Genomic DNA, 10,870 nt, shown 5'->3' on the forward strand with positions numbered 1-10,870 from the left:
ATTCATTTCAATTAGGCATGTTATCGAAAAATAGGGGGGGGGGGCTGTAGACACGTGTCTCCGACCCCTCCACCCATCACAAAAACTTATTTTCAAATTTTTTTCTACGCCAATATTTAGCATGCAATTGGCATGCATTTGCACGACAGACCCCGAAATTCACACGTGTCTAGTTCGTGGGCAAAAGCCGTTCGACTATTTTGCGCGTCTCACCAACATAGTCCAAAATGGAAATTTTGCGAAAATCAAAAAACTATAGTAAGCTATACTTAGCACGCAATTCGCACGTATTCCCAGCCTCGTTTTAAAATTCGCACGACCTCCTTACCCCATAAATTCATAGGGGGCTGCAAAACGTCATATATTAAATATACATTTTTTTAATGTAATTACATTTTTATTCGAATAAGCGTTTTTTGTTAGATTTAAATTTTTTATTCATATTACATTTAATCTCAATTTTTTTTATTACAAACAGTATTTTATTTTGAACTGATTTTATTTTTTATAAATATCAAATATAAATCGTGTCAGGGTGCCATTTTTTATCCAATAATATAAATCTTATTTGAATAAAAAAGCTAAGTTTAATAGAAGAAAATCAATTATTTATAAATAAATTTAATTTTAATATAAATGCAATTTGAATAAAAAAAAATTAAATTAATAAATAAAAAATAAAAAATCCCAAGTCATTAAAACAAATCTATATTTAAGAAAAAATTAATTTGAATAAATATCCATTAAAAAAATGTATGTTATAAAAAAAATTTTATTTTATTATAAATGTTATTTGAATAAAAAATATTAAATTAATAAAAAAATCCAAAATAAAAAGTCCAAGTAATGAAACAAACCTAGTATATTTAATAAAAAAATCTAATTCGTCAATATACCCAATGAAAATGAAACAATCATGAATTAATAAATAAAATTTCAATCATACAAAAACCAACGTACGTTGTGGCATAAAATGTTGATTGAATTAAAAATATTAAACAAATCTAGATTGAAATTTTTTTATAAAACAAAGTTTTTTTAACAAATATAGACTTTTTCATTATATTTACATTTTTATTAGGTAAATACAGCTTTTTTAAAATTTAATTTCATGTTTTTACAATAGTTTTTTTTATTCTACTTGTCTTTTTATTGAAATACAAATTATGAAAAAATCTTAATTCAATAAAAAAATCAATATTCAATAAAAAATCTTGATTGGATTGAAAAAATTAAACAAATCTTGATAATATTTTTTTTTATTATATTATAGTTTGTTTTTTATAAAATATAGTTTTTTTATTATATTTAAATTTTTTAATTATTATAGATTTTTTTTATTATACTTAGATTTTTAATAATTTTTTTTTAAATTTTTTTTTAAATTTTTTTTTAAATTTTTTTTTTTGATTTGTTATATTCAATCAACGTTTTTTTATCAAATATAAATTTTTTTTTCAGTAGAGATTTTTTCATAATTTATATTTTAATACAAAAAACAATGTAGAATAAAAAACAATTGAAAAAACTAAATTAAATATAATAAAAAAATTATATTTGATAAAAAATCTGTATTTAAAATAAATTATAAATTTGTTATTATATTTAAATTTATTATTACATACTTTCGAAAAATTATTGAAAAAATCTAAATTAAATAAAAAAATCTTTATATAATAAAAATCTGTTTGATGAAAAAAATTATATTTAAAAAAAAAAATAATTTGTAAAAAAAATCTAAATAGAAATTTAAAAGTTCTATATTAATCAGATTTTTTATTAAGACTTTTTTTATTTCTAATTAGATTTAAGTTTTTTTATGGAATAGTTTTTTTATTAAATACAGATTTTTTATCAAATATAATTTTTTTATTATATTTAATTTTTTTTTGCGAAATAGTCGAACGTGTTTTGCTCGCGAACCAAACACGTGCGAATTTCAGGGTCTATCGTGCAAATTCATGCTAATTACATGCTAAATATTGGCGTAGAAACGATTTTGAATTTCCAAGTATTTCCAAAAGTGGGGGGGGGGCTGGGGACACGTGCAAATCAGAAAAATGAGTATGGCAAACCAACGGATTACGATAGAGTTGCGGGGCCAAGCATGCAAATACATGCTAATTACATGCTAAATATTGGCGTAGAAAAAAATTTGAAAATAAGTTTTTGTGATGGGTGGGGGGTAGGAGACACGTGTCTACAGCCCTCCCACCTATTTTTCGACACCACGCCTAATTGAAACGCATGCAAATTACAAAATTTGGCATGCAAATACATGCTAATTATTTGTCAAAAAAAAATTGGAAAATTCTAATGTGGGGGGGGCTGGAGACACGTGCGTGCTTATTTCCCTGCTTACACTCATATACATATAGCTACCCTGATATTTATTACATTATTAGCCATGAATGTATTGGTTTTAAAGTAAGCTATTTTTCTGTGACCTTTAGTACCACTATACATTTATTTCAATATTCAACTTTAAGAGTATATTCTAGTAAAAAATCGAGTCTATTTGGTACTTGGGTGGATAAAAGTAATAATGTGGACAAGTATGTACCTATCTGTTTTACAGTAGCTGTCGAGTATATCATTGTAATGGGTGTTAATTGGAATTAAAATGATAAATCATTCCGTACAAAACAATTCCAAAAAAATGGTGTGTATCAGATTTTGTATCTGACGCCCAATGTTAATGTGTCAACATGTCTAGTTTTATTTTTTGTGTGTTGACGTTCCCAATATTCCTTCACCCTTTCTAAGATAGATTTAACCATGTTCTATAAAAAAATAAAATACAGAAAGTATAGTTATAATTGTTGCACCGACGAACTCCTACTGGGTAAACTCCTACTTGGTGAGCGATTAGTACGACAACTTGCGCCTGTTAATAAAATGTAGGTGGACTTATAATAGGTGAAGTGAATTTCAAGTATTATAATTTATGAAATGTAGATAATAATAATATTAAGCGTTTTATAACAAATAACAATGATTAATAATAGTACGAAAATATCAAGTGATAATTTATATAATAAAAATAATTACAATTTGATTTAATACATGAATGTGTATATATTTATACGTTGCCACGGATACTCTACTTGGGCTACCGAGTTGAACTTCCGTTACGCTTCGTGACATTGTGTTTTCACAGATTCACTCTGGCACAATTTTTCTGTTAAATTTTGCGCGGCTACGTTACTTGAGCTACTGAGTTGAACGATTACGCAATTTCAGTTACACAATTTCATGACATGGAATTTACCAAGATATTAACACAAAAAAAATGTCACCTAGCTATGTTTATAAATTTCTAACTAAAAAATAATTTGAACATTAGCGGGATTTTGATGAATTTGATCAAAATTTGAGGTTTAGTTTCATAATATTACAAAACATGATATTGCCTGTGTATTATTAATGGTATTGAACTACTATCAAAATAATTCATGAGAAGCCTTGCATTAAATTTCCAATTTTTTTATACCTAGAGACAAAAATTGTATCGAAAATAATTGAAAACTGGCGATGGCCGGCGATGACTGTCTGCCAATCACAGAACGCATAGCTATCACATCAGTCAGTTCTGTGTGCGCGAATGCGGTTCACTCTTAGTTGGAACAGACTATAGACATGGAAATTTCTCATATACATATTTGGTGAAAATTTCAATTTTATACAGATACTAGTGTTTGAATTGCATCAAAACATAGATTTTGTCAAAAACTGGATTTGCTCTAAAATTTCTAATTATTCCTTATTTTTTTTTGTTTTTCCTGATGGTTTCAAAACTACTAGTAATTTTCAATTTTTACCTTCCAAATGCACCAACTAGATTTACTTTTCTATCATAAATGATGCTGATATCGAGAATCTGAGCATTTTAACCACCCCAATTGTGCTGACAGATAAAAAAACAAAAAGACATAATTGTAAAAACAATACATTTATCGCTGTCGAATCTAATGTCAGTGACAATGACAATGGTATAGAATAGATAGGCATCTCAATAATTGAGTATGTACTTATGTGAAAGGTTAAATTTTTTTAAAAAAAATGTCTAAACTTATGACATTTGAGGGCCGAATCTTATAATAAATTAAAGAGCGCATTTTTGTGGAATTGCATTTTTTTCATTTTCACATATTCACATATATTAGATAATTTGTGTGATGAAAAATGCATGTAACTCAATTCAATGCAACTCGATGATTATAAATGGTCACAAAATTAAATTTAACGTATACGTACTGGCCCCGACTTTTTCTAAAAAAAAAAAAATAATAATAATAATAACTTATACCTAATTAATGTGATATTTATTTTAATCTGGATCGACCGTTAAATATTAGATACAGAAGAATAAAAATATACAAACACTGATCAAATGCTTAGTTAAATAAACCAATTTGCTATCGATTGAAATATATATGATGAAATATTGATAAGATGTAATACATTAAAAAAAGTTAGGTAGTAGATTTGTTATAATTTAAGAACCCAGACACTTTTTAGAGGAGTTGTATCTAAATAAGGTATTTCAACTAAATGGAGTTATAGTCAAATCCTAAATAGTACTCAGTGTGTATTGTGTAAGTATAAATATGATGATTATCAACATTACGTGAGTTATGAAACAAAAATCACGTTATTTACTTATAAAATAAAACGAATTAAAAACAAATTAATAAATATAATATTATTTACGTACGTCTATACGCTAAAAATAATATAATAAAAATAATATTTAATAAATAACATTATACCTCATGATTCACAGTCTAAGAATAATTAATAGAGAATACCTAATAATTATTGTCCTTTGTATCTAAAAAATATATCATTGAAAAAGAATTTCGCAATGATCTACGGGAGTCAGTTGTTTGCGTAAATATTGATCTATTTTTTTTAATTCACTATATGGTTATCTATAAGTTACTGCAGTAATTAAAGTAAAACAGAAAATACTTAGGCAGTGATTATACTATAACTCCACTATCCAACACAATAACACCTATCTGACATATCCATACAATAATTTATCAAAACATAAATAAATTGGTTTTGATAACAACCAGCTGTTATATATAACAGTTTAGTCGTTATCGGACATGTAAATACAGCGTTGGACGTGTGTGGTCACACAGTCTAGCGAATAGTGACTATTGTGGAATAAGCTTAAGGCCTCTGCAAACCCTATACATTTTTAATCAGATCGACCTTAGCAACTCATAATAATTCTGGTGGATCATCATAAAAATGTAAAGATTTGTGGTTTGATAATGATAAGTTAAGTTTGCATCAGTTCGAACCTATTATTTTCAATATTTTTTATTATTTTGTAATATATTATATTTTACTCAAAATTAAAAAAAATATGATGTTTAAAATGTTTATTCCCATCAACATGTTGATTTTGAATATTTTGATATAATAATGACTAAATTATATCTTATATATAAAATTCTCGTGTCACAATGTTAGTTGCCAAACTCCTCTGAAACGGCCTGACCGATTTTTATGAAATTTTTTATGCATATTCGGTAGATATGAGAATCGACCGACATATGTTTTTCATACCCCTAAGTGATAAGGGTTGTCCAGAAAAAAATAAAATAAAAATATTATTATTTACGATAGAAATATTTGTTTATAAATGGTTGCTATTAATTATATATATAAAAAAATAATAATAATGGTGTACTATATATTGATTGCTATAGGTTAATTGGGCATGTTTGTTGTTTTGTATTATTATTTTTTATCAATTTATATGTCTGAGAATCGGCTATTATCTAAGTCTGTATGCTGTGCGATAAGTGGTTATTTAAGTTATTAAGTCAAGCTGTTTCGGAGGAGTATCGTGACTAACATTGTGACACGAGAATTTTATATATTAGATAATGTTCAGTAACGTATTTATCTGAAACGGATCGACCGTTATTGTATATTTGATAAGTATGCGATTTTTATTGCTATTTTTCACTATCCGAAATTGTTCGCGATCCGACGTAGTCGGATTACTTACCTGTAGATAGGCTGAGTTTCATCCAAAAGAAGTTTAACAATCACAATTTAAAAGTCCGTTATTCTTTATTTGACTACCAAAATATTTACAAGAAATAATTTATATAGCAAAACAACGTTTGCAGGGTCAGCTAGTATATATATTTATTTATAAGCTATGTATAAAGCGAGTGATAAACGAATAACACTAATGATAATTCACTGCTAACAAAATGCAAACGTTAAACTTCACAACTAATATACTGATCGTAAAAGAATTTATATCTGCTTAATTAAAGTTAATTATGAATTATGCAACGTGGTAAATCCATCTGTTGGGCAGATTCTTAATTTATACCGATATTTGAATATCATAATATATAGTTACATACCTTTTGTGGCTGGAATAAAATAAAAACTTTAGTTATGAATTATAAAATAGGTTTTCATAATATTGCTCAACTAAATGATAATGGAATCAACTACAAATTATAAATACGTAATTTAGACAGATACTGAAATGTAATAATTGATTAGTGACCAACAATTTTTTTTAAAGAACCAATAAATTCACTGGAGGCACTTTAAAAATATCTACACCAACAACGTGTATGATGAATTTAATATAATATAGTACGCACCTAATAAAAATAAAAACAACTTACTTTTGGCATCTAGAAATAAAGTCATTGGTAGTAATTTATAAGTATAATAATAAAATATTTGTATGTTTTATCATCAAAGAGAAAAATCTAGTGATTTTCTTGAAAAATTCTCAGTAAAATATATTGAAAAATGAACAATAAGAAACTACATTTTAAATTTAAAAATGTTGGTAGCAATAAATAACTAATATAAATTTGATCTTAACTATTAGGTTATTAACGGAAAGGTGTACAAAGTGGCTATAGCGGGTAAAGTGGTTAAAACTTATTATTCATTCGTAAAGAAATAAGCAGCTTGTTAAATATCGTGGATTGATTCATTGTTATCATATTTATCAACTGATAAACCACTGATAATAAAATCATTTGCCGTTTCCGTTTAAAACTAATATTTCATTTTTTGATGCTGTTGATATAAGGTACCGCATAAATAATTATATTTTATAAACATAATAATTAATCAACCAAAATTAATATTTTTAAAATCTACATAAGTTTATAAATTATAATATTATTCATTATGCAATTGTTTTAAATTTAATTAGTAAAAACTGCTATTTTTTAAACAGTAAATTAAACACTATGAAAAGTACTAAGTGGTTAATACGGTGGAAATTCATCTGTTGGTCACAATTGTTTATGTTACTATGCATGATAAGGTGTTGAATATTATGATTTATTTATTTATTTTCAAAAGCTTCTTATGTTATGACGTATACTTTATAACGCTATTTTGTTACTAAGAATGTTCGAAGTCCGATTAATTTAAGAAAATTATTATTTAACTTGAAAATTGATATCAATTTATCTTTTTATCTAAGAAAATTTGTTGTAAGATTATATAGGTTTTATGTGATAAAAATGTTATGAAATAATGAGTAACAATAAAAGAAATTTTAAATCAGTGGTTACCGTAAACATCGATTAACTACTTTGTCCAACTAGGTAGGTAAAGTGGACAATTTTGTTACTTTTTAAAAAATCAAAAACAACTTATTTTAGTAGCCTAAATTGTTTCTGATTACAAAATATGATTTCTGAAATATTTAAGTATACTCTCTTGAAGCTTTCACAAAATATATATCCAATAGAGAGACACCGTATAAAAATCTCAGGATGACCACTTTTGACACCTTTCCCCTAGGTACTCTAGGTTAGATTGGGAAAATGTTTGTACTTATCAAATCAAACTGAAAACGTTATTATACTCGTAATAAAAATTCTATACAAGTAAGTATAATGATTGCTACACATATTGTAGTTGACCTATTTATTATACATTCAGAAAAGTCAAACTAGCTCCATAAGGTATACGTTTTAACATCTTTGCATGTCATAGTTTTCCAAATTTCCAAGTTGTATCTTCTGTTATTTCCAATTGATTAAAAGACAATTTTGAGAAGGACAAATATTTATTACATAAATTTACCAAGAATCATTCAAACAAAAATAAACTTTAAACATCAATGAAATAAAAAAATTCAAAAAAAGTAACTTACGCTCTACGGTGTTTTCTGGAAAATAATGAATTAAATATTAAATAGGTAGTAAATATAAACCATATTATTTGTCAAAGAAATATTTAATTGAAAATCCAGAAAGAAATATGATATAGAAGTATAAAATTATTCAGGAAAGGAATTTAGAACTTTAAACTGTATTACAGATGACTCTGTAAACAATAATTTTTAAGGATTGTAAAATTTCTAGTTAGGTTATAATCTTCCCATCGAGATTAGAGAGCTAGTACAATTTATAAAATTTGATAATTTAGGATTCATTATAAATTAACATTTAAAAAAAAATCAGTAGGACATTATTTTTATAATTTGGCAACTTATACTTTTGATTGAACTATAAAATAATATGATTTCGAAATAATTTGTACATTAATTACAGTTTCTGGGATCAAACAGATAAATTTATAAGTCATCGCAAATGAACAAAACTAAATTTTCAGTTGTCAGCAATAATTATTAAAATCGCGTTTTAGAAAAACGCGTGGCTGGAGTGAACTTCTATACAGAGAGTATAAAAAAAAAAGCCTATCACCAACTCGGTTATCATCACATTTAATTTTCACTCAAATAAAATTATGAAACTTATTTAAACTTATTAAACTTATTAAGTCAAACACCATAATATTCATGTACTTACGAGCAACCCCTAGAAAAAAAAAATATTTTTATGTTAGGTACCATCATTAATATAATTTGTAAAAAAGGATAACATGGTATTCATTAAAAATTATATGAATTATCATGATTTAAAAATATTTAGTATTAAATTATTATTATTTATGATTGAACTATATAAGATACGATGCCTATGTAATAGATTGATTTACAGTTTCTAGGATCAAACAGATAAATTTATAAATAATGTTTTTGCAAATTATATGGTACTTTTCGGACGTAAATTCAGAAAGTTTTCAGTACTTTGCAAAATATTCACAGTAAATATGGGGAAAATAAGGAAAACACTTGAAATATACTCAAAACCATTTGGCCGAACAGTGTTGTACCTAATTCAAAAACGAATGCTCCCAAATAATTGCAATGCTTACCAAATATTCGTAAGTATAGGACGGCTTTGTTAAAAAAAAGAGACAACGCTTGACAACAAAACAACATGTGTTGTACTTCCAAAAAATAACGGCGTATGATACACAATACGTAATATTAGTTACGTCGACGATGGTCCTGAAAAAAACTGTTGCAACCATCCGCTGTTGGCCTAACTAGTTAGATATCGGTCGCACTCTCACAGACGTTGATAGGAATGCCGCAGTCTTTCCAATAACGACCGTGAAATATTTATATTAGCAATTACTACGTCTGATAAAATGTTTTGGTTCAAACCGGGTAATTTATTGATATTTAAAAATGTATTTAAATAAAATAATACCTATATGCAATTAGGTAAAATAAATATTAAAATGTAGTACAAGTTTTCTTATATGTAACATTTTTTAAAAAAATATCAAATTCTATGACGTATAGTAATAATTTTTTGATGACCATTTAAACTTGAATTTGTATGAATTTTATAAAAATCACAAACATTTGAAAATCATATTATAACTCCTAACTAAAATAATAGTTAAATATGAATTAACATTAGGTATCTATTACAAAATTAAAAATAAAGAAATTATACATACATTTATAATAAACTGTAAATGATAATGTTTAATTAATTAAAATAGAGTAAAATCTTAAACTATTATAGGCATATTTATATATCACACGAATTAAGTGAAAAATCTAGATTTTGGAAAAAAGTCTTTTTGAATGTAATTAAATGATTTTCTAAACCTAATTAATATATTATAATAATATGGACTATTCTGAAAGTTATTTCCGTTATTTCTGAAAGGTAAGTTTTCTAATAGTTTAATTAATATTTTAATGTATAGGTAATATTTTAATATACATATACTATAAAATATACTGAACCTATACTCTGTTCAAGATGAGAATGCCCAAATTCGCAGATGAATACTGATAACTGAGCCGCTGGTAGTTATCTTAATTCTTAGGTAATGTTAGTAAATACAACAATATACTACCTTGTTTTCGTTCATACTATTACCAAAGAATAGAGATAACTGTTGGCAACCCAGTTATCTGTATTCATGCGCGGATATTGGCATTCTTATCCTGAACAGATTATATATACTAAATTATTCATAGCTAAACACTTTACATTGAACACATATTAAAATTTAAAGAAATTATGTTAAATTTATTACTGTGTAACCTAACTTCACACATATTGGCACACTATGTCAGTACCTCATATATCAACACATTCAACTAGGTATTCAAGAAAAGTTTTTGAAACGAAATAATTTCAAAACTTTATTCAAGTGAAGTGTTTTTAATTTTCCATCAGGTATTTCCAATAGAAGGGAAAGTAAAAAAATGTTGAGACGGAACCAATCCTCCAGTCTGGTGATTTTTTCGCTTGTCATTTCACCAGACGGACTTTGTGTTTGACCTTGTCACAATGGTTTTGTTGTCGTTTCTTCGGAGATCCTTGATTGTTCTGCGTTTAATTGGGCCAAATAACCAGTGTAAATGTGATGTTACCTATGCTCATTATCGTCCAATGAATAATTCAAAGAAGTGTAACTGAGTATAGCCGGACATCTCAACTAAGTGCTGGTGCTCAGTGAAAAAAGACATACA

The sequence above is a fragment of the Acyrthosiphon pisum genome, chromosome A1 (genome assembly GCF_005508785.2).
Source record: "Acyrthosiphon pisum isolate AL4f chromosome A1, pea_aphid_22Mar2018_4r6ur, whole genome shotgun sequence".
Lineage (NCBI taxonomy): Eukaryota > Metazoa > Arthropoda > Insecta > Hemiptera > Aphididae > Acyrthosiphon > Acyrthosiphon pisum.